General features: G+C 33.9%; 1 long non-coding RNA gene across 9 annotated transcripts; it reads left to right on the top strand.

The window, feature by feature from the left end:
* The first annotated feature begins 617 nt into the window (after positions 1-617).
* LOC105060342 (uncharacterized) lies at positions 618-23,181 on the top strand. Of its 9 annotated transcripts, none has more exons than XR_012133836.1 (7): positions 618-974; positions 16,603-16,766; positions 16,861-17,396; positions 17,511-17,767; positions 21,976-22,050; positions 22,161-22,497; positions 22,628-23,181. It is a non-coding gene; the product is annotated as an uncharacterized lncRNA (long non-coding RNA). The 9 variants fall into 9 exon arrangements; XR_012133832.1 differs by having other exon boundaries at positions 17,511-17,574; positions 17,666-17,767; positions 21,976-22,497; XR_012133840.1 differs by lacking the exon at positions 21,976-22,050 and having other exon boundaries at positions 17,511-17,574; positions 17,666-17,767.
* Positions 23,182-24,557: the final 1,376 nt, after the last annotated feature.

The following is a 24,557-nucleotide window of genomic DNA, read 5'->3' on the forward strand; positions in this document are numbered from 1 at the left end:
TTGTGCAACCTTTGGTTTCAGTAACATGAGTTGAACATCTAACTATGAACTCTTCCCGCAAGAAAATGTTTTTGTTATTAGAGCTCTAGAGAGAAATTGCTTTGCAACGACCCTTGATCAAATCCAGGTATCCTAGCTACTGTTAAAAGAGGTCGCATATCAATCATTAGACCTCGTAAGAGTAATATTAGTACTAAACTATCACCACAATAATAACAAAAAAAGGAAAAATCTATGCCCGTATTACAAACCTCAGACCATGAATTACAGCATCAATCCCACAATTAAATACTTATTATTTTATCACACTGACATGTAACATAAGTAAGAATGCTTTTGACAATTACACTTGCATCACTTCTTGGCAAAAGTAATAATAATACTAGGGTTGGAAGGGGGCTTAGGTCGGACCCGATGTGGTCGGATTTTGGATCGGCCTGAAATCATTCAGGCCAGGTTCGGATCAAAAAAAATAGTGTTTGTTTTGTTTTTGGGTTAGGATGGGGCAGACTTTTAGTTCAGGTCGGCTCCGATCCGAGTCCAATTCGCAGTTCCGTCTATTTATTTTCAGCCCGAGCTCAGGCCAAAATTCAGCCTATTTATTTTTCTGAGTTAGCCCGACTTCTTAATTTTTATGAGTTAGCCCAAGCGCCCGTTTTTGTTGGATAGTTCTGACTCCATCTTTGGTCTTCTGAACCTCCCCATTTGATGCCCTAGTCCCCCTGACCGTGGACCGTGGTCCTTATTCATCCACCGGTCATCGCCGTCTTCATCTTCTCCGGCAACTCTCAGGAGGAAAGATCCCTCATCATCTTCTGTCTTCCGGTCTTCCCCCATCATCGACTCCAATATTCCATCTTCCCCCATCTGCCATCGTCGACGCGGCAATGCCAGTCTTCCATCTTCCCTCATCGGCCATCACCGATGCTGGTCTTCCCGTCTTCGCCCGTTGCCATCGCCGTTCGCCATTTCAGGTTTGGCTCCTATCTCAATCCCTATTGCCAACTCTAAATCCCTCTTATGTTTTTAGATTCTAGAGATGATAAGGCTGCTGAAATATGAATTGTAAAGGCTTGTTTACATTCCCTGGAAATAATCAAGCTTTTGATTATGATAGCTTTAATCTTTTTCCATTGCCAAATCATCTTTTTGTTTCTTGTGATCTTTGATTTTGTTTTTTTGACCTTCGATCAAATGGTGAAGTTGCGGTGAGTTGATATGGTTTACCTTGCCTTTATATGCTCTGCAAGCCTGTTCTTGTTTCCTTTCATTTTTATAAATTAGAATACTGCTAATCCTCTTGCTTTTGCCTGCTAATCATTATTCTCTTTTATTTTCCATTTCAGTGGGTCCATGGGTTCTGGGTGGTAGTATTTACTAGGCACTTTGTATTTTTTTCTCTGCTAATAGGAGGTTTAGACCTTTCTGTGATCAAATTCGAACACAATGATAGTTTTTTGTAATTAATGTTTTAGGATTTGATGCCAGTAAGTGCCTATAATCATGAACAAGCAGCAATTACTATGAAAAGACATCAATCTGAGGCTCACTTTGTTTTTTGCACTGCAGATCTCTGAGCAATTTGCGTGTTCTTGTAATATGTAATCATCTGATATGGCTAAAAAGTTTCTACAGCACGATTTTAGAAGTTATTTAACTCTGAGAACTATTTTACCCTCAATTTTTTATGTTTTCCTTGAAATCCTCATTATGTTTCATCTAACTGTTTAGGTTTTTGACTGATATCAGGCTGCATAAATTTTAAATCCTCTTTTAGCCATGTGCTGCTATTGATTGATCGGTGCATGATGCTTTTCCTATTGGGTTTTCTATTCGGATAGTTTTTGATTTATACTGTAATTTAATATTCACTAGTCCTTTTGAGTAATTTATAGTATTATTTGTGTAGATTATTTTGCTAATATCTGAATTTAAAATGGATGAAAATGAGACTGCTGAACATATAAGGAATGAGGGTGACAAAAATGAAGATAATTCTGAAATTGATTGTGACAAAAATTCTAAGAAAAGATATTGGAATCATTTTATTAAGGAAAAAACATCTGATGGATCAATAGCTACATGCAAATATTATAAAAAGGTATTAAGTAGAAGTACTAAAGGAGGAACAAGTCATCTAAAATAGCATCTTGAAAATATTTGTAAGAAATATCAAAATAATCCAATTAATCAAATGTTCATAATAGTAAGTTTAAAAGATCCGATGAAATCTTTTAAATTCAACCAAGAAAAGAGAAGAAAATTACTTGCAAAATTTATGATCATTTGTGAAGAACTTCCATTTCGTACTGTTGAGCATTCTGTTTTTTCTGATTTTATGAGATCTATTCAACCATTGTTTTAATGTTGTTGGTCGTAAGATAATAAGAAATGATTGTATGACTTTATATCAAGCAGAAAAGAAGAAATTACATCATACATTTAAGAAATTAAGTTCTCGAATTAGTTTCACTACTGATATTTGGACATCAAATCAGAAAATTGATTATATTTTCCTCACGGCACATTATATTGATTCTGAATTTATTCTACATAAGAAGATAATTGGTTTCAAGAAACTAGCATACCCTCATACAAGTTTTGTAATTGAAGATGCTATTAGAAAATATCTTCTGGAATAGAAATTGGATTCTAAAATATATGCTTTTACTTTAGATAATTGCTCTACAAATGATGCTGTAATTAGAAGGATTCAAGATCACTTTCATTATAGAATATTATTTAATAGGGAGTATAGTCATATTAAATGTTATGCACACATATTAAACATTATGGTTCAAGATGGGATGAAAATAATTCATGAAGCCATTGAATGTGTAAGGGAGATTATCAGATATGTGTCTGCATCTCCATCTCGAATGCAAGCATTTAATAAAATTGCACAACACATGAGACTTCCTGCTAAAAAAAGAACTCACTTTGGATGTTGCTATAAGATGAAATTCTATTTATGAAATGTTGACTGATGCAATTACTTACAAAGATGTTTTTAGTAGATATGCAACCGAATATTAATTCATATATGTGTCCTAGCAATAATGAATAGAAACAAGCTGATGTAATTCTTAAATTCTTAGAAGGCTTTTTGGATGCTACTAAAGTATGTTCTGATTACAAGTATCCCACATCTAATTTTTATATAAAAGAAGTTTGGAGAATTAGGGCTTTATTGATGTATGAGAGTGTTGACAGTAATGATACACTGAAGCAATTGACAAATGAGATGCAAAAGAAGTTTAATAAATATTGTTCTCAGTGCAATATTTTATTGATCATTGCTTCTATTTTGGATCCTAGATCAAAGTTGATATTTATAAAATTTTGTTATCAAATGACATTTGATGTGAAAGAGAGTAAGAAGAAGATTGATGATATTCGTGCTTGTCTTTATAAATTTTATAATGAGTATGCATATGCAATAAGAGTGCAGCCTTCTTAAGTTCAAGTGAGCTAATTAACAGCTGATTTTGATGGACAAAATGATATAAACTAAGCCTTCTCTTGTCCTCAATCTGAAACGCACCTTCTTTAATTTTTTTTCCATGTTTTCTTGTAGTAAAAAAATTATTCCAAGGCACATTATAAGGAATGAGGCCATAGCTTAATTTTTCAGCTCACAACAGCCACTTGCAAACAATTTGGGCCGGCCCGAATCCATTCGGGCCAGGCTTGAGCTTAGGTCCAACTCATTGCAAACGTCTGGGCCGGCCCGAAATGGTTCAGTCCGGGCTCGGGCTTAGGTGCAGGCCAGGCTTGGGCCCCATGTTTTTAAACATTTTCAGGCCTAAGCCCTGCTCGAAGCTCGAAAAAAAATTTCGGGCCGGGCTCGGGTAGGGGTGTGGCCTAGCCAGGCCCGGCTCAGTTCTAGCCCTAAATAATACTGCTCGTGAGGTGCGGGACCTTCTTTATAGTCTTTGGAGGGTTCATATCTTGCACCGTCTTGACATTTTTGGGGTTAGCCTCAATGCTTTGGCTCGAGATCATGAATTCAAGGAGCTTCTCTAAGGTGACCTCAAAAACATACTTCATCGGGTTCATCTTCATTTGGTATTTAAAAAAAGTGGTGAAGGTTTCCTTGAAGTTGACGATATGGTTTTTCGAGGCTCGACTTTTAATTAGCATATCATTTACATACACCTCCATATTCTGATCAATCTGCTCGTTGAAGATTTTGTTTATTAGCCACTAGTTGATGGCACATATTTTTTTTAAACCAAAGGGCATGACTCTGTAAGGAAGAAATCTTGGTTAGTAACAAAAATAGTTTTCTCCTCATCTTCAGGCGCCATTTAAATTTGAACTTGTAGTCCGAAAAGGCATTAATGAATGTGAAAAGCTCGAGGTCCGATATGGCATCCACCAACTGATCGATCCGCAAGAGGGGATAGCTATCTTTTGGACATAAATCCACCACTTCCCATTCACCTTCTTTACAAGGACCATATTCGTGAGCTAGACTGGGTAGGTCACCTCCCTGATGAAACCAGCGTCAATTAACATGTCTATTTTTTCAGCAATTGCCTTCTATCGTTTAAAAACAAAGCTTCATTTTTTCTACTTGACGGGTTGGTAGATGAGGTCCACATTCAATCGGTGAACCATAACTTTATGTCTGATGTCGGACATGTCAGCAGGCGATCAAAGACATCGTTATTTTTCTATGAAAAGAAAGTGAGGTGGATATTTGATCCGATCCAAACCATGTGTTCTTTGTTCCCATCTTCCAAGGGAACTGCGACAAAGTCCTTTGTAGCCTCCCTGCATTCCTCAGTCAATTTGTCTCGAATGTCCAACCCTTCGATAGGAAGAGCATCGACTAGTTTTGCTCTCCAGAGAGCGAATGTGTAGCACTGCCATGCCAATGCTTAATCTCCTCGGACTTCTCAACATCTTGCCTTATTTGAAAACTTCACTAGCAGATGATAAGTTGATACCATGGCCCGAAGAGCATTTGGTCCAAGCCGCTCGAGGATAGCTCTATACGTGGAAAGTGCTCTGACCACCAGGAAGTTGATTTAGATAATGCACTATCGGGTGCCCCACCAGTAATGACCAAAAGGGTGATGACTCCTTTGATAGGTATAGCATCTCCTGTGAACACTAAAAGTGAGGAATCTAACCTATCTAACCCATTGAGGAATTTTCATCGTACAGAATATATCGTAAAATAAGACATCGGCCGAGCTTCCATTATCCATCAAAATATGGCATACATTATAATTTATGATATTTAAAGATATAACGACCACATCATTATGCAGGAATTGGATCTCCTATGCATTTTCTTTGAAGAAGGTGATGGCTTCCTCGGACCATTGCCTCTTGATCAGCTTTCCAAGCTCCAATCCATTGCCATGCCTCTAGAAATGGTGTTGATTATGTCAGCTGCTAGTTGGTTCTCTATAGGCTCTTCTTGTTGAGGCGGTCTGGCTACTAAGGTGCCCCCAATTGATCATCATGTTGCTCTCTCCTGCATCGAATAAAATGATCTGGTCGACCTTGCCAGATGAAGTCCTCAATCTCGTCTTAGAGTTGGATGTATTCTTCGATATTATGGATGTAGTTGCAGTGCTAGAGATGGTACTTGTTTGTATTGCACTGATCTGGCCGAGACCGCATCTTCATCACCTCAGGAAGCACTCCTTAATCTCCATGAGCACTTGGGTCTTGGACATATTCAGCTATTGCCCTCTAGGGCTTCTAGGTCATTGGTTCCAAGGAGTTCTAGATCATCGGCATTAAAATAGAGTTCTAGACCACTACCGACTCCCTGGAGGATCCTCTCAAATTGGAGAGAGCTTCTGGTCTTCTTTCTTCTTCTCGATCATGGCATCGATTGAGGTCCCATGCATCTTAAAGGTTTCTTTAGCTCAGGCATACTTTTCTACTTGATCGGTGAAGTCCTTCGGGTACCTCTTCTCTAGTGAGAAAAGGAGAGAGTTCTTTTAAAGTCCACCCTTCAAGACAGTCATTGCGGTTGACTGGTCCAGATCACCTATTTCCAATGTGACTGCATTAAAATGGCTCACACAGGCTTAGAGGGATGCTCCTTCCCTCTGCTTGATGTTTACTAGGGAATCAGATTCCTGATGTTGCCTCCTGCTGCTAACAAAGTGGGCCACAAATAACCGACTCAGCTGATCAAGCGAATGGATGGAGTCTGGCTTCAAATCCAAATACTAATCTTGTGCCATCTTTTTTATTGTCGAAGGGAAGGCTCGGCATGAGATTTCCTCGTTTGCTTCATGATGGAGCATAAGAACTTTAAAGCTCTCTAGATGATCCACTAGGTCATTCGACCCATTGTAGATTTCTAGTTGTGGCATCCTGAAGTTGGCCGATAGTTGCTCTTGCATGATCTTGTTGCTGAAGGGTGAATCGATATAAAAATCATCCCATCATTCCGATTTAAGGCCTAATGTCGTAGCGCCTCAATTCATTAGTTCATCTTCTAGAGCTTGTGGTCAACGTCAGTATCATGGGCTGTGTAGACCTTTATGTGACATGATGGAGGTCAATATGGAGTAGATCCCTTATCGAAATGAGGGGTGGGGGAGTGCCTTTTCCATTTGGGACTCCTAGGTCGACTAAACTGCATTTGCCTTTCTCGTGCTAGACTATATGGGGGAGGTTGTGAAGGTTCTTGTCAAGGCACCTCTGAAGCAGGGCTTGGTTATTGAATGGCACAGACCGCCATGATCAGTGCCTACACTTGGTCGACCAGTGCATTGAATTGGTATGGATTCACCCCTACACCCGCTTGGGATGCCTATGAAGGTATCTCCAGTTGTTGAGCTGAGGCATAGTTTCGACTAGATTTTCGATCGATTGAGCTGCTATAGCATTGGAATGTCACGATGATGTTTTTCCTAGTGACATCATTACTGGTCTCGTACTCCTTTCTAAAAGTGGATCTGGAACCTTCCTCTAGCACCAATCTATTGCTGTAGATTTATGACTTAAGTCAGATTGGCTGAAGTTGGACGGTGACCGTAGGGTGGTGATGGCAGCACCTACAAAATAAGTTTCTTGCTAGAGTTGGCTCTAACGGGGACTCTATGATACTCAAGTCAAAAATTTGAAATAGATAGGAAGGAGCAAGCGAGAGATTGCATTCCTTTGGGGTCTCCTATTAGCCTTTATTTATAGATAGAGATCAGAGACGTGCAAGGGTAGGAGTGCGAGAGACTATCTCGATTGTTTTGGGTGCATCATTCACGATATTCCTGGCTTGATTTTTTGGGATCTGTTGGTTGCCTATTGCCTTGTCTGCTTCACCGCCAATTGCTTTTGGTTGTAGTGGAATTTGAAAATCCACATGGGACTTTGAGGTCTAACCCTTCCAAAAATAGAGAGACCCCAAATATATGGAGCACAGTCGACTAAGTCTCTTGGGTCGGCATAGGCTAGATCGACAGAAATTGAGTCGACAGAAGGTGGGTTGGTGAAGATTAGGGTTTGTTCACATCTTTAGCTTGGATATAGATGAAATTTGCTACCCATATCAAGTACGATTTTGGATATTAGATTTTGAAAAAAAAAATTATAAAATTATGTGGATTTGTTGGAGCACATGTGAGATAAGCAATGATCTACCTTCTCTAGATATTTTATTTATATGATATTATTTTAAATAACGAATAAATTATTAATTGATTTATGTGTGATTTATGAATCTCATAAAAATATGTTTTGAACGAAATTGATATAAAAATTTAAAGTAATATATATATATATATATTGATTTGATTATGAAATATATATTATTTTATGAAAAGAATTTTGATATGAATTGAATTTGAACTCTCAGTCGGACTATATTCTGAACTGTCACTACAAGAAAAAAATATTTTTACGATAGAATTATTTACGATGTAAATATTTTCATCGTCAATAATAGTATTTACGATGAAAAATAAAATTGATCATAAATAATAAAATATTTATGATGAAAATAATTTTTCATTGCAAATAGTTGAATATTAGCGATGAAAAAATTATTCCATCATAAATATAAATTATTTGTATGAATATTTTTGATGTAAATAATATAATATTTATTTTAATTTTAAATTTTTAAATATTCATGATGAAAATATTTTTATCGTTAATAATTTAAGTATTTACGATGAAAAATAATTTTTCATCGATAATAAGGTTATTACCAATAAAAATATTTTTGTCGTCAATATTTGAAAAAAATAAAAAATTTAAAAAATCTAAAAATTACAGTTTATTTATGATGAAAATTTTGCATCGTAAATAATTGAGTATTTGTGATAAAAAAAATTTTCTATCATAAATACTCTTTATTTACGATGAAAATATTTTCATCAACAATAGTAAAAAAATCAAATATTTAAAAAAATCAAAAATTGCTCATTGTTTACAATAAATTTTTTTTATCATAAATAATATTTTTTTTACTATGATAAAATTTTTTTCATCATAAATACTTGATTATTTACGATGAAATTATTTTTATCATAAATAATTAAAAAAATTAAAAATTTTTAATTATTTACGATGAAAATTTTTCATCATAAATAAAAGCTTTTTATGATGAAAAAAATTTTCATCATAAATACTGATTATTTTCAATGAAAAGTTTTCATCGTCAATAGTCAAAAAAATAAAAAATTAAAAAAAATTAAAAGTTAATTATTATTTACGATAAAAATTTTCATCGTAAATAAATTATTTTTACGATGAAAAAAAGCTTTCATCATAAATACTAGATTATTCATGATGAAATTATTTTCATTGTAAATATTTTAAAAAAATAGTATTTAAAAAAAAATCAAAATTTGCTTATTATTTGCGATGAAATATTCCATCGTAAATAATGATTATTTACGATGAAATTTTTATTTTCATCATAAATATAATTATTTATGATGAAAATATTTTTATTGTCAATATTTAAAAAAAATAAAATTTTAAAAAAATCATAAAATTTAAATTTCTAATTGTGTAAGGCAATTGCATCTATTTTTTATAGCAGCTGTATACATTTTTGTCCTTTAACATAGTAAAGAAGTAAATGTGAGTTATGATCCAGATTGAACTTTTTGTATGAAAAAATCATATGAAAGTGGGTGATATTCGTGGATTAAAATGAATAGATCTTTTTGAATGAAATGAGCTATACATTTATTTGTGATGTAAAATTCATCTTTTCATCACTGTCACTGTTACTAGTGATATCAATAAATTTTTCTGATGGAGTATCTGTCTTAAGCTGCATGAAAGGAGCCTTCTTTCATGTAGAAACCATATAGTTAAGCAGCGTATTTTAGCATGGCTTCCACGATCTCGAAAGATACCACACTTCTCATATCGATCGATGCTCAAATGTATCTCTGTAGGAGTTTCAATCATGAGAAGATAAATAATACGAGCACTCTTCTTAGTAATGCAAATCATAAATATGAGCTTGTACTTTATAACACTTGTACTACCTGCAGGTCTGCTTCGATTCTGATTAATTGCTAGATCTTTGATGCTCACATAATTTTTGACGAATTTTTTAAGCTCGATCCTTACATGCATATAATATACGAGCTTTTCGACCTCTTACTTTCTGTCCCTACCCTATCCTCTAAATCTCAATCATGATGAATTTCTCTCACGATTTCAGAATCGTCGTGATATTCTCATACTCTGATTTTCGGAACGAGGACTCTAAGAAAAAGATGAGCTCTTTGGAGATCGAAGATCGCAAAGCTATCAATCTCCTATAGTATCCATTCCATTGCAGAAGTCGAAGAGCTATTCTTATAACAATTATTAGCGATGTAAATTAAATTTTTTATCGAAATTATATTTTTTATGTACGTAATTTTTTTTAGAGAAAAATATTTTTTTGTAGAAAAAATCATAAATTAACTATTTATATAATTTTTTTGATTAATAAAAAATTAATTTTTTTGATGAAATTATTTTGAAAAAATTTTTTTGACCAAAATTTTTTTAGATTAAAAAAATTAATTTTATTTTTTATCATGAATATTTTTTAATGTCATTTTTTGTTGTTAAATTTTTTGGATGAAAAATTTTCTTGGTGAGAAAAATCTAAAATTAATTTTTTATGAAATTATTATTGAAAATATATTTAATATTAGCAACGTAAAATAAATTTTTATCATAAATAATCTTTAAATTTTTTTATCAAAATTTTTAAAAAATATATTTGTGATGTAAATATAATTTTCATCGACAATCATGTTTTAAAAATATTATTTTAATTAATTTTTATGAAAAAATTTATTAATTGAAAAAAAATTATTAGCGATGAAAATTATTTTCATCGAAAAACTTATTTTAAAAATAATTTTTTTTAATTTTTTTGAAGAAAAAATCGTTAGAGGGAAATTTTTTTTTTGACGGTATTTATTAACGACAAAAATCAAATTTTCATTGCTAATAAAGTTATTAACGATGATTTTTTTCATCGTGAATAATTTATTTTTGGATGAAATTTTTTTAGAGAATATTTTTAGTGGAAAAATTTTTTTGATAGAAATTATTGACAATGAAAATCAAATTTTCATTACTAATAAGCTTATTAATAACGATTTTTTTTTTGTTGCCAATAATTTTTTTTAAGAGAATTGTTTTAGTGAAATTTTTTTTGATGGAAATTATTGGTGACGAAAATAATTTTTCATCACTAATAATAATATTAGCGACGAAAATTTTTATTACTAATAGTTTTGCATTCAATGCACGTTAACTCGACGTTCCTTCGTGCGAAACCCGGAGAAATCTTTCTTCCCCCCTTTCTCTCCCCTCTCCGAGCTCTCCCTCTCCCCTCTCCCTCTTTAGGCTCCCCCCTTTCTTATCTTCGGCAAGCTCCTCTCCTCCGTCACCGTCGTCATTGCCGTCCGTGCCCTCAGTCGCTGTTGCCGTCCACGCCTCTCAGCCACCGTTGCCATTTGCAAAATCCTCTTCCTTCCCTGCCTCTGATGCTGCCATTGCCGTCCATCGAAGGTAAGGGTACTTCCAACCCTTTTTTTTTGGTTGATCAGGCCATTGGGGGGCGGAGAGGGGGCTGTGGGCGGTCGGGGGCAACACGGGGGTGGGGCTGCAGTCGGAGGGCTGCCGGGGGCAACATGGGGGCGAGGAGGGGGGCGTGGGCTGTCGGGGGTGACACGAGGCCGGGGAGGGGGTCGACTGATGGAGATGGGGTCGAGGGTGGCCGGGGGCGACACAGGGGTAGGGAGGGGTCCGTGGGCGGTCGGGGGTGACAAGGGGGGAGGGGGTCGCTGGCGGAGATGGGGTCGGGGAGTGGCTGGGGGGTGACACGGGGGCGGGGAGGGATCTGTGGGCAGTCGGGGGCGACACGGGGTTGGGGAGGGGGTCGGCTGGCAGAGATGAGGTCGGGGGGCGGCCAGGGGCGACACGAGGTGGGGAGGGGGCTGTGGGCGGTCAGGGAGGGGTGGGTGACGGCGGGGAGGAAGGGAAGAGAGAAATGATGAGGAAAAAAATAAAAAATAAAAAATTAAATATTAATAAAATATTTTATTATTTGATTAATAAAAATAAAATCTGGATCACGATTCGAATTGGATCGAGATCGAAATCTGGATCAAGATCTCAATTCGTATTGGGATCCAAATCGGGATCTGATCAGGATCCGAGTTGGGATCCGGATCGCGGGGCGTTGGAGAGGGCAGCGGCGTCGTGGGGAGTGGGTCGCGAGGGGGGGTGACGGCGGCGACGCCAGGGGAGAGGGGGTCATGGGGGTCGAGTCCGAGCGGCGTGGGTTGGGTGATGGCGCCGGCGTCGTGGGAGCGGGGGCTGTGGGCGACCGAGTCTGGAGCTCGTTTAGAGGAAAAAATATTTTTTAAAAAAATATTTTTAGATAAAAAATATTTTAAAAAAATAAAAATCATTTATTATTTTTAGATAAAAAATATTTTAGAAAAAAATAAAAAACCATCGGGCCCTCAGGATTAGGTTTCATGTTATTAATATTATTTTGCATGCTCAACTACTTATAGTTTATTTTATATTTATTGCATAAATTTTTTTAGTATTACTGCTGAAATTTATAAATTTTTTTTTGTTCTACTAGCATAATGTACATTATTTGTGCTTATTACAATTTAATTATTTTGTATGCTGTTTTGTATGCTTTTGCTTATTATAATTAAATGTAGAAAATATTTTTATTTTAGAGAATTTTACTGAAATTTTTGATGAAAAAATTTTAATACAGAGTTACTCTTTTTTGATAAATTAGAAATTCATCTTTGAATGTATGTTCAGAGATGGTAGTTAAATTGCATTGAACCGTAGATTTTTGTTCAAGAGTCGATCTTGATCGAGATCGACTCTTAGATGTCCCGTATTCGAAATTTTTGAAAAAGTAATAATCTTATTATTGTTAATAGTTGATATTTTGTTTTATTATGGTACTTAGCAGTTATCTATCCACTGTTCTCCGGATATATGGTGGATAGGGTGCGTAAGCACCATATTGACGTTGTATACTTGAAAACCATGAGAAGATGCTATCAAAATTTTCACAATAATGAAATAAAATATCAACTAATAACAATAATAAGATTATTACTTTTTTGAAAGGGATAAGATCATACCTGTTAGTAATGATTTGAAATAAATAGAATCATACATTTTTGCCTGAATCCGAATCGGGATTTGGTCCGGAATCCAGGTCGGGATTCGGTCCGAAATCTGGATAGGGATCCAGTTCGGATGAATACAGTGAAATTTTTTTTGTTGTTAATGATTTTCATGTTTGTTGTTAGATAGATATCAACAAAAGTTGGATGAATGCTACAGATATTTTTTTGCCTGAATATCGAAAAGATGTTCGAGATTTTATTGACTTTGCACGGCATGAGGCTGACAGTGCTAGTTGGATAAAGTGTCCATGCAAAAGATATGTCAATATGGTATATCATCACATAACACTTATTGAGGAGCATCTGCTACATTATAGTATGGATAAGAAGTATACTTACTGGATATGGCATGGGGATGGTGATCCAAATGAAGTTGTACACGACGATGACGATATTGAAAATGATAATATGATGCTACTGAACCTGTCGAACATGATGTTACAAGAGAACTATTGGATGATTTACATCAGGATATTTGTTCAAATATATACATAAGTACTAGTGCATCTGAAGGTAATTTTGATCATGAATACAATATCCGACTTGAGATAGAAGGGACTTCTGAACAGTTTGCAAAGCTTGTAAGGGATGCATGAGAGTCACTCTATCCAAATTGTGCAAAGTTCTCCAAGTTAGAGTTTTTGATAAAATTGCTTCATATTAAAACCGTGAACCGATGGAGTCAGAAGTCATTTGACCAAAATTTGACATTGATTAAAGTAACTCTTCTCGTTGGAGAAACTTTCGAAATCATATTCTGAAGCAAAAATATACATGCGAGAATTGGAACTTGGCTATATTCCTATACATATCTGCAAAAATGACTGTATATTATTTTATAAGGATAACAAACAGGCAACTGAATGTCCGAAATACAGTGAGCCTAGGTACAAAATCTATAACAGAAAAGAAAAAGGAGATATCTTAAAAGATTTTGAGGTATTTTTCATTGATTCTAAGACTTCAAAAGCTGTATATGTCCACAAAGACAGCAGAAGAAATGAGATGGCATCATGAGCAGCGAGTTCCGGAGGAGAACATACTTAGCCATCCGGCCGACGTCGTAGTGTGGAATGACTTTGATGCAAAGCATCCGCAATTTGCGAGTGACCTGTGCAATATCCTGCTTGATCTAGCAACAGATGGATTTAATCTCTTTGATAAATTGAGTATTTCCTACAGTATGTAGCCTGTGATACTAGTTGTATATAATGTGTCATCTTGAAAGTGCATAAAAGAACCATTTATTTTTATGTCACTGTTAATTTCGGATCCGAAATCATCAGGTCATGAAATTGATGTATATCTACGACCATTAATCGATGATCTGAAAGAGCTATGCAAAAACAGAGTATAGACATATGATTCTATTTGCATACTTCGATTTTATGGACCATAAATGATTTTTCTGCATATGAAAACTTATCTAAGTGGAGCACCAAAGGATATCTAGCATGTCCAAATGCAACAAGGATGCATCCTCCTTACATTTAAAGCATGGATGAAAAATATACTTCATGGGTCATCGGCAGTTTCTATCTGGTAATCATTTTTGGAGGACCCATTACAACCAATCCTTTGATGGTAAGTCCGACCGGCGTCCGTCACCTAAGGAGTTAAGTGGAGCAGAAGTTTTAGAATAACTTGAAATCATTGAAAACGTTCAATTTGAGAAAACATCAGGTACTCATAAGCGGAAGCATACTGAAGCTGAGCTAAATTGGATGAAGCGAAGTATTTTTTTCAAACTACCATATTGGAAGCAGTTACTACTTCATCATAATCTAGATGTAATGCACATTGAGAAGAATATTTGTGATAATATCATCGGTACTGTATTGAACATTCTAGAAAAAATAAAAGATAGTACAAAAGCTCATCTTAATTTGCAGAAAATGAAAATCCGGTCGGAGTTGCATTTAGTTCATCGAGGTGATAGATTTTTTATGCCACCTACATGTTATTCGCTGTTTGGCGAGGAAAAGAATAGTTTCTGTGGATGGTTCAAAATCGTAAAATTTTTTGACGCATACGCTTCAAACGTATCGCGGTGTTGGGAACAACGACGGTAATATCTCTAGCATGAAAAGTCATGACTCCCATATGATGATGCAATGCTTACTTCCTGTGATCATGCGTGGCTATTTGGATAGTGATGTTCCAACTGCATTAATTGAATTAAGAATATTCTTACGAGAACTGTGTTGCTGAAAATTGAAGATTTACTTGAGAAGTTTGAGAAGGATATTATACTCATTCTTTGTAAGTTAGAAAAAAAATTTTTACCATCATTTTTTGATGTTATGGTGCATCTGATTATTCATCTTTCAAAAGAAGCTCTTTTGATCGGACCGGTACATTATCAGTAGATGTATCCTATTGAAAGGTAAAAAAATTGTACGCATTTTGTTATATCAGTTATAAGACGTAAATGTATTTCTAAAATTTAAATTTATTTTTATTTATATATTTTTGTGTACTCTAAAAAGTATATGCGCAATAAAGCATGGCCTGAAGGGTCTATAGTGAAAGCATACGTAGCTACAGAGTATATCACGTTCTGCTCGATGTATCTTGACGATATCAAAACAAGATTCAATCGTACAGATCGTAACGCAGATCGTGAATGGGGTGATAATGAACCGACGCTGTCTATATTTAAACAAATGGTTCGACCCATTAGTGGAAGAAGATATGAATTTATGAACGTGAATAAACTATCCAAGGCATACTTCTACATTCTAAATAATTGTAAAGAAATTGAAGATTTCATTAAGTACCATCTTAGCATACTGTTTAATGTTCTAAGTAATTTTTTCATGTCGTTGTAAAATTAAAAATCATAACTTGTTGCAGTGAGCACAAGAGTATACTATGCAGAGAGAATAATATAGATGCTGATGATCGACATAAGAGAAAATTTACAAAATGATTTGGTAATCTTATAAGTTGCACTAGTAATACGTTATTTTTAATAATTATAGAAATAATTATTTGAACCAACATAATTTTTTATATTATAGTGTTGATGAAATATAAATATTTCAATAAAGAAGGGGGTGCAACCGATAAGTTGTACGATTTAGCATATGATCTCGATCGAAGGGTTAACCATTACGCATCCTGTATCATTGGAGGAATGAGATTTCACACAAGAGAGCTTGAGATATAACGACGGACCCAGAATAGTGGGATTGCTATGATAGGATATGAAAGAGAAGAAGAGATGGAATATTATAGTGTATTGATAGATATCATAGAACTGAAGTATGGATCCAATAATTCTGTATTCTTGTTTCAGTATGAATGATGAGATATTAGTAATAAAAAGATCGGTATTTATATCGGTCCACACTTTATCAATGTAAATTTTGCACGAACATGGTATCAGAATGAGCAATATATATTAGCAATTCAAGTGAAACAAGTAATATATTTATAGGATCTAAAGTATCGAGCTAATTGGCATGTCATACAAAAAATAACACCTAGAGGTGTATATGACATACCAATCCGATCAGAGATGGATGAAAATTCGGATTTACATGAAGAGGAAGCTTTTCAAGAGGAAGAACAAACATTAGCCGATCTTCTTGTTGATAAATAACTTGTAACAGCTCCATTGAATAGAGCTGATCAGTCGTCTAACGAAGTTGAAGCTGATTTTGTATTTAATGTGATAAGTTAGAGAGTGACGATCAGTTCATAAATGACGATGAGATAGAAGACGACATATATGTCGATTATTGTAATTCGGAGGAGGATCTACACATCGAGAAAGATACGAATATTGATAAGTAGATCTATATTCTTTGTTCAATCTTTTCTAGCAATAATGGTATGCGATATAATTCTATTCATTAAAATATAATTTATTTTTCTTTATTATTGTTCAATATTATATTCATTTATATGTCAAGAATTGCAGGTATGGCATCAGAAGACAGACGGCGATGTTCGCGTTCGCAGTCTATCCTGGAAGCTGAGGTGCCTTCACTGATTTTCACTGCACACCAGCTCTGTCACCAGAGGGTCCTGCACTGACATGTCCCAGTGAGGCGGGTCCGAGTGAGGCGAATCCGAGTGAGACAGGTTTGAGTGGTATTATTATACTTTTTATATAATAAAATTTAATTTTTTTATTTCGATAGCTATCATACTAATAATTTATTTATTGTTATTTCAGACCAGTCTCCACCAGTGGTGAGGCGAGGGCAAGGTCCATCGAAGAATCTCGCTTTAGAGCGTTAGAGACGCAAGCACCTGGGATAGCATCTCCGTATAGAGACACCATCCAGCTATACCAGGCCCATTAGGGGATGATACAAGCCGTGGCAGATTGAGTTGGGCATCATATGCCGCAGCTGTCTCTGTGATGCTTTTCGATTGGTGTCACGTTGTACTGATTTAGAGAGAGATTTTTTACATCTAGTTACAGATAAAATAAATTATATTGTGAATATTTAATTAGCACGGTATTCTTCTAATATTTGTTATTAGGAGGGTGTATTTGATATTATTGATTTCGAGGATTGCGTACGGCGAGCTATGGATGCTCATTTATCTTTGCGTTTCAAGGAGTATCGTCATCGCATCCATTAGCATTGGTACCATGTGATGCAGGATCATAGGGTGGAGGCAGTGCGACAGTGGTCCTATGACAGCATCACTATGGATGATTGGGCTCTCATATACCGACATTATGAGGATCCGGCATATCAGGTTACACATCCAAACTTCTTTTTTTTTAGAGTTTAATGATTGAATCATTTATTCTTAAATTTAATTTGTTACTTACTAATTTGACTGCTAACTATACAAAGATGATGCATCCAGAATGTCGCAAATCGGACGAGACAAACCGTATCGCATTGTGGGGGTTTGAGGTCGTTCGCTCGTCGTATGGAACAGATAATAAATAATTTCTAATTAATATATTTTAACTCTCTAACTATTTAAAAATTATTTAATTAATTATTCTCAAATTGTAGAGAGATGTTGAGAGTAGCGAGTTTCATAGTAGGATTGATATCTACCAGCGGATCCACCAGCAACGATCAGGAGAGTGGACGATGAGGTGTCAGGAGCTTTTTGTAAGTTTTTTCAATTATTTTTTCATTCGTAGTTTGATTTTCAGTACGAAATTAAAATAGCTATAACTTTAATTTTTAGGATCGTATGATAGAAATCAGATTCCAATCTATCCTTGAGGACTCGACCGTACCCACAGATGACGAGATCTGTGATCAGGTACTTGGTACGAGATCCTGTTATGTTAGGGGTCTAGGGCATGGGATCAGTGCTCCCTCATCCTCACGCTCATCCAGGGTTGACATCCATGATGCCTACGATGCTCGACTGGTGAAGGTGCAGAGGCAAGCTGAGCAGTGAGCTAATGAGTTGACTGCATGCGTCGATGAGTACCAGCGACACCAGATCCAGATAATGGAGTGGATAGTGCAGATGAAGCAGACGATGTAGCTAATAAGGCAGCAGCAGACCGGTCCGAGCTTTTCCGAGCGCTCCCCTTCCCCAGCCTGTTCCTCTTCTACAGATGCCGACACTTGACAGCTTATTATTTATGTAGCTTTTTATTTTTATTTAAGATCTTTTGTAATTTTAATTTAATATAATAAAATGATAAAATTTATTTATAAATTTATTATGTGAATTTTTTATTTTTATTTTTTATTTTTAATTTATAAAATAATATTATAAATATAAATTAAATATATTTATATACATATATTTAATTTATATATTTATATATAAATTATAAATTAAATATATATAAATTATATAAATTATATTTAAATAAATTATATAAATTATATTTATATATAAATTATAAATTAAATATATATTCATAAATTATTTTAAAAAAATATATGTATAAATTATTAGCGATGGAATTATTTTCGAACGAAATGTTGGTCGCCAAAAAACATAGCGACAAAAAATTGATCGTAAATAAATTTTTTAGTAAATTTAAAAATATCAAAATTTTATATTAAATTAATAGTGATAAAAATATTTTCATCATAAATAATTAAAAATTTATTAGCGACAAAAATTTACATCAAAAATTTTGATATTTGCGATGTAAAATGTACGTCGTAAATAATAGCGATGAAAATATTTTCATCGTAAATAATTGATAATTTTTTAGCAATGAAAACGTGCATCGGACATTATCATATTTGTGACAAAAAATTTACGCCGCTAATATTTTTTTAAATTTGATTTTCATAAAAATTTTTAATCAAATGAATAGTGATGAAAAGATTTTCATCAAAAATAATTGATATTTATTAGCGACAAAAATGTGCGTCGAAAATTATCATATTCATGATGAAAAATTTACGTCACTAATATTTTTTTTAAATTTGATTTTCATAAAAATTTTTAATTAAATTAATAGTGATGAAAATATTTTCATCATAAATAATTATTAATTTATTAACAATAAAAATTAATAGCGATAAAAAAATTTTGTCACTAATATTTTTTTGATTTTCACAAAAATTTTTAATTAAATAGCGACGAATATGATTTGTTGTAAATAATTATTTTTTAATTTATGACGTAATATTTTGTCACAAATTATCTTTTTTTATGAAAATTTTTTATCGTAAATAGTTTTCAAAAAAATTATTTTTTAACGATGAAAATTTTTGATCAATAATATCGATTATTAGCGATGAAAAGTTTTGTCAGTCGTAAAAAATTATTAACGACGTCATTATTTACGATTAAATATTAGCGACGATAATTTCATCGCTAATAACTATTAACGACGAAAATCGATTATTAGTGATGAATTTTTTTCATCACTAATACCCTATTCTGTTGTAGCGCGTGCTAATTAGAAATTATGTATTGGCACTCTAAGCTCATGATTCAATAAGTGTAGTATTCTGGTCCTACCATAAGATATAAGTATGTTATTTTGGTCCAATCATAAGATATAAATGTGGTATTTCAGTCCGACCATAGAGTATAAGTATGATATTTTGACCCGATCATAGGATATAAGTATGGTATTCTAATCGGACCATAAGGTATAAATGTGATCATAGTTAAAGACTGATCCGTTAAATGTAATTTATTTTGAATCAGATTTTTGAATATGATTGATTTTGAAATCTGATATATAATTATGTATTTGAATATTTGAAAGATACTAGTACTATTGAATTCATATTTTGAAAATAAATTTGATTATATTTGTGTATTGATTAATGATAAATTATATTTTGATATTTACAACTCATAATATCATATAAATTATCTAATCAAGATAATCATTGCTTACTAAGCTGTCTAACTCATTACTATATATTTTACTGTCTTTATAGATTCAGAGGACTAGCTTGACTTGGAGATTTGATATGAGAGAAAGAATTAGAAGTAAAATTTTATATCTTTATGTTAAATTTGGATTTATTAAAATTGATGGAAAACTATGAAATTTTATTTTATAAGATATTTGATTTAGTTATTTAAAATAAAATTTAATATTAATTATTTAAATTTTATTCCACTGTTGCTTTATGATATCGTGATGAGATGCCTTGCATACTTGCAAAAAGAGTTATTCATAAATATGCGGCGTTTGTCATAACTCTGGTTCGCAATCTCGGATCGGAGGCGTGACATATGGTTGGTCAAAACCATGTTTTCTTATCCACAATGCTGATAGCATATGGATGGAACAAGGCCTGCAATTTTATTTGAAAAGATGGAGCAGTCGGCTAACAAATTGAGCGTCATGGATAAATTCCTGGCGTGCTAGTCAATATGCAGTAGAAGCTTAGAATGTACTAGTGATCTTGGGTGGTATAGCCTAGAGAATCTGACTGCTGCCTTTAGGGTTTGAAGAATTGAGGAAAATTGGTATTGGAGGTCAAGATGGCTTTGGGCCTAGGATTGGCATGAGTTAACAAGACTAATTGAGAAAGGCTATAGAACATAAACAATCAAGGAGGATATATTGGGTTGTGCATCGACATGTTACTTTTATTATATCGATGACTAACAAATACATTGATGTGGATCTTTGCTAGAAAGGATATAAAATACTAGAAAACAACCACAAAAAATCATCCGAGTTAACCATCATTTTGACTAAAGCATCATTTCCATATGTATTCCCATATTCTATATCCTCTATTGTAAGATCAGGCAGCTGACATAAATGAATACTAGCTGTTATTCATATTCATGTGCCAATGAGACATGAGAGGAGTATATATATGTTGTGTGGACCAATATGTTGGCAGAAGGTAGGAGACATGCATATAGAATGAATATACACCAGACATGTACGGTAAGCTGAACATGTAATGAGATAGGGAATAGATAAATTGAGTGCGCGCATGACATGAAGCTTAAGACTACAAGCACTGGGAGATAAGTGTTATATGATTAAGATGATCAAATTATAACCATTGACGGCTGAAAGCAGCCTCTGCAGCATGCTATCGTCTAAGTTGAGCATTTTCAAAGAGAGGAGACAACTTGGAAAATCTAAATGGAGGTTGCAGTAGTCTAGAATATGATGGAGATTGCCATGACAGAGAAGAATGCTGTTGACAAGTCTTGATAACTGAAAACGTGTGCAGTCTGACAGTGACAATATGCATTTGGTTTCAATCATATATAGCACAAACTTGGTCTTGTTTGTTTAAGGAGTTTCATTGCCCACACACTCCTTTAGTCACGTTGTTTTTGAACCTTATATAGCATCAGTTATTGTCCAGGACTGTACCAAATGTTTAGTCTTTCCAGCTAGTTTAGCCAGCTTCTCATCCTCTTGAGTGTCTAAACATATTTCTGTTTGTCTGAAAAAGCTCCATTCTGATTGACCACCTAGTATTACGGTATGGTTTGCAATTTCTTAGCATACGGTAATATGAAATAACTATCTAACATGCGTCTGTCTTTTACTTCTTTAACTTTTGAGAACATGATCTAATAAGTGTTGTATAACAAATAACATGGATGTAACTGAACTATATGACATTACCTGTCAGAAAGATAATACAAAGACCTAGTTTTCTTATATCTTATTTTATAGTTATGCTTTCAACTATTAATTTTTTAAGGACATTTCCATGAAGATAGTGTTTGCAGCATATTAGCTGAATGATATTTTTACATAATTGATAATAAAAGAATGTAATACATTAATAGCTGCAATGTGTATATTTTTTTTCTGTAGATCTTGTATAACGTTATATCTTGTATCATATATAATATATGGACCACATATCATGTAACATACACTTTTTTTCTGTAGATGGAAGAGCATGGGAGGCAGTCTGGTGAGGTTGAGTTATATAGGATGACTCATACCAATCGAGACGGCAGTTTTGTATTAGAAGAGTCTAAGAATCTAATTATATATATTGATCTATTTATTGAATGGTTTATATTATCATTTCTTTATCATTAACATGTATGTATTTTCTTAAATTTATAAAGGGCAGCGATGCTTATTGTAGAGCACATCGACAAATCAGCATCATCTGCAGCATATGCAACTACATTGAGTCTTGGGCTTTTACTGAGCTTATGGTACCATAGCATTATGACCAAGGGATTATGCAGTTGGAGTCATCACCACTCAGTAGTTTGCAATGAGTAGATATACTCAAGAGTATAGATAGATTAGCAGCACTACATATAAGTATAGAAGATGAGGTAGAGATGTGACTTACAGATAGAGGAGCCGAGATAGAGCTATCAAACAGAGATAGTGACATTGAAAATTCAGGTTGATCAGATGATATCTTTTTTATAGAATTTTGCACCACACCAGGTAATTAGCTATATATATTTTCTAGATTTTATATAATTTTCATCTATATTTTTATTGTATAAGCTTTATGAGTTGTATATACTGATTTTTATATTTTCAACTTATAAATTTTTTTTTTTGTTTTTTATAGGATCCTGATACTTCCAACAGTCGCTGAGATGATGATGATACCATACACAAATGATTGCCCTCTCTTTTTTTGATGTTTTATATATGATATATCTTTTTGTATTTTCTTTATAATTTCTTTCAATCGTAGTGGGCATTCATTTGTCTTATATAATGTAAAAACTTGTCATTTTGATATGCAATACAAATGTTATTTTTTGTGACCTATTGTTGTATAAGTCAGTAAGTGAAATGACATTGAGTGGGCTGGTGATAACACTGTACTTTACTTAACTATGGGTTTGATGTATTAGTTTGTGGTGGCACTATGAAAACTGGTCTGTGCTTTGATGTGATCAGCTCTTATCTTCATTAATCATATTGTTGTTACTCTTTGTGCAGAATAGATGTGGATTTGAGAAAATGGATGATATTTGGTTGAACGATATTCTTAATCTTGGAGTTTCATAAGTTAATCTACTGTTGACTTTGTTATTTATCTAATCTACTTCTGTGACATTTGCAGAAACTGTGGGATTGCATACTTCTCAGACTGTTTGGGCATGACTTGAAAAGGTATTGTGGGCTAAAATCTCGAGCTCGTTCCATGCGACTCAAGTTTCAGTCGCAGAGCGGACGGCCTTCTAGGCACGAATAACTTGGCCCATGAAAAGCATTATATAACAGTACTATTCACTTAAAGTTACCATGTGCATTGCCAATTAGAAGTTTGGTCCCAAATCAATCATGTGATTCAAATAGATCTTTTCAAGCCAAAACTTTTCATCAACACCTTGCATTGAGGACCATCTAAGCTTTCTAATTATGTGATATATGTTAATCATCTAGCATATTTGTTTAAACAACCTTTACATGTCCTGTTAATTATCTTTCAACATGAGATCAATAACATGTGGCTCCTCACGAACTTGTCCATTGTCAAACAGATGTAGAGTTGACAGGCCTGTCTCATGCAATAAACTATTTGCCTTCAACATTCAAATGCTTCATACACCGAATATAATCGCCAAGTCTATGCATATGCACACATACACACATTTAGTTATGTAGGTGTGCTTATGTAAATAAAATCAATATTAAGGTATATTTACTTATGTACATGTACTTGGATACAATTTTGAATAATTGTTTTATTCGGAAAGAAGAGATCTAGCAAAAAGGTTGCGACCATTGGTCTCCATCAATGTAAGAAGCATTGATACAGATGGAGTCATGCGGAGCTGATGATCCTGTCTAATACTTATGGTGCTTATAAATTGTTATGTTGACTAGTGATCTTATATCTCAGGTTTGTGAGAGATCTTTGAGTGGTTTTGGTGGTGGCCCGAATGCGACTATTGCTCACTAGGGGTGGCAATTGGGTTAAGTCAGGTTGTATATGGTTCAGATCAATGTGGATCGGATCAAAAAAGTATCAACTCAAATTCGATTTATTTATTAAACGGATCAAAAATTTAAATTTGAATTTAACTTGTTTATTAAATAGATAATCCGATATGTTTAATCAGTTTATTAAATATGTCAAATTAGATTAAATGAATTAAACAGCTTGAACAGATCGGATTTAAATAGATCAGAAACAGGTTAAATAGATTTTAAAAAGATTAAATATGTCTTAAGTAGATTAAACATGTCTTAAATAGATTAAATAATTAAATAGATTGGATTAAATGGATCAGAAATAGGTTAAATAGATTAAATGGATTATCTGACTCAAATGGATCTAAAATTAAATGGATAAAATTGATCAGATATCTAAAATTCAAATCTGATCTAAATATTAAACGAGTTAAACGGATCGATTTATTTATGACTCAAATTTATTTAGCTTAAATTCAAATCTATTTATGATGGATCGAATATAGATCGGATTGGCAGGTCAGATCATATTTTGTCGGCCCTACTGCTCATCAATTTATAAAACCTGAGAT

The sequence above is a fragment of the Elaeis guineensis genome, chromosome 1 (assembly GCF_000442705.2).
Source record: "Elaeis guineensis isolate ETL-2024a chromosome 1, EG11, whole genome shotgun sequence".
In the NCBI taxonomy this organism is placed as follows: Eukaryota; Viridiplantae; Streptophyta; class Magnoliopsida; order Arecales; family Arecaceae; genus Elaeis; species Elaeis guineensis.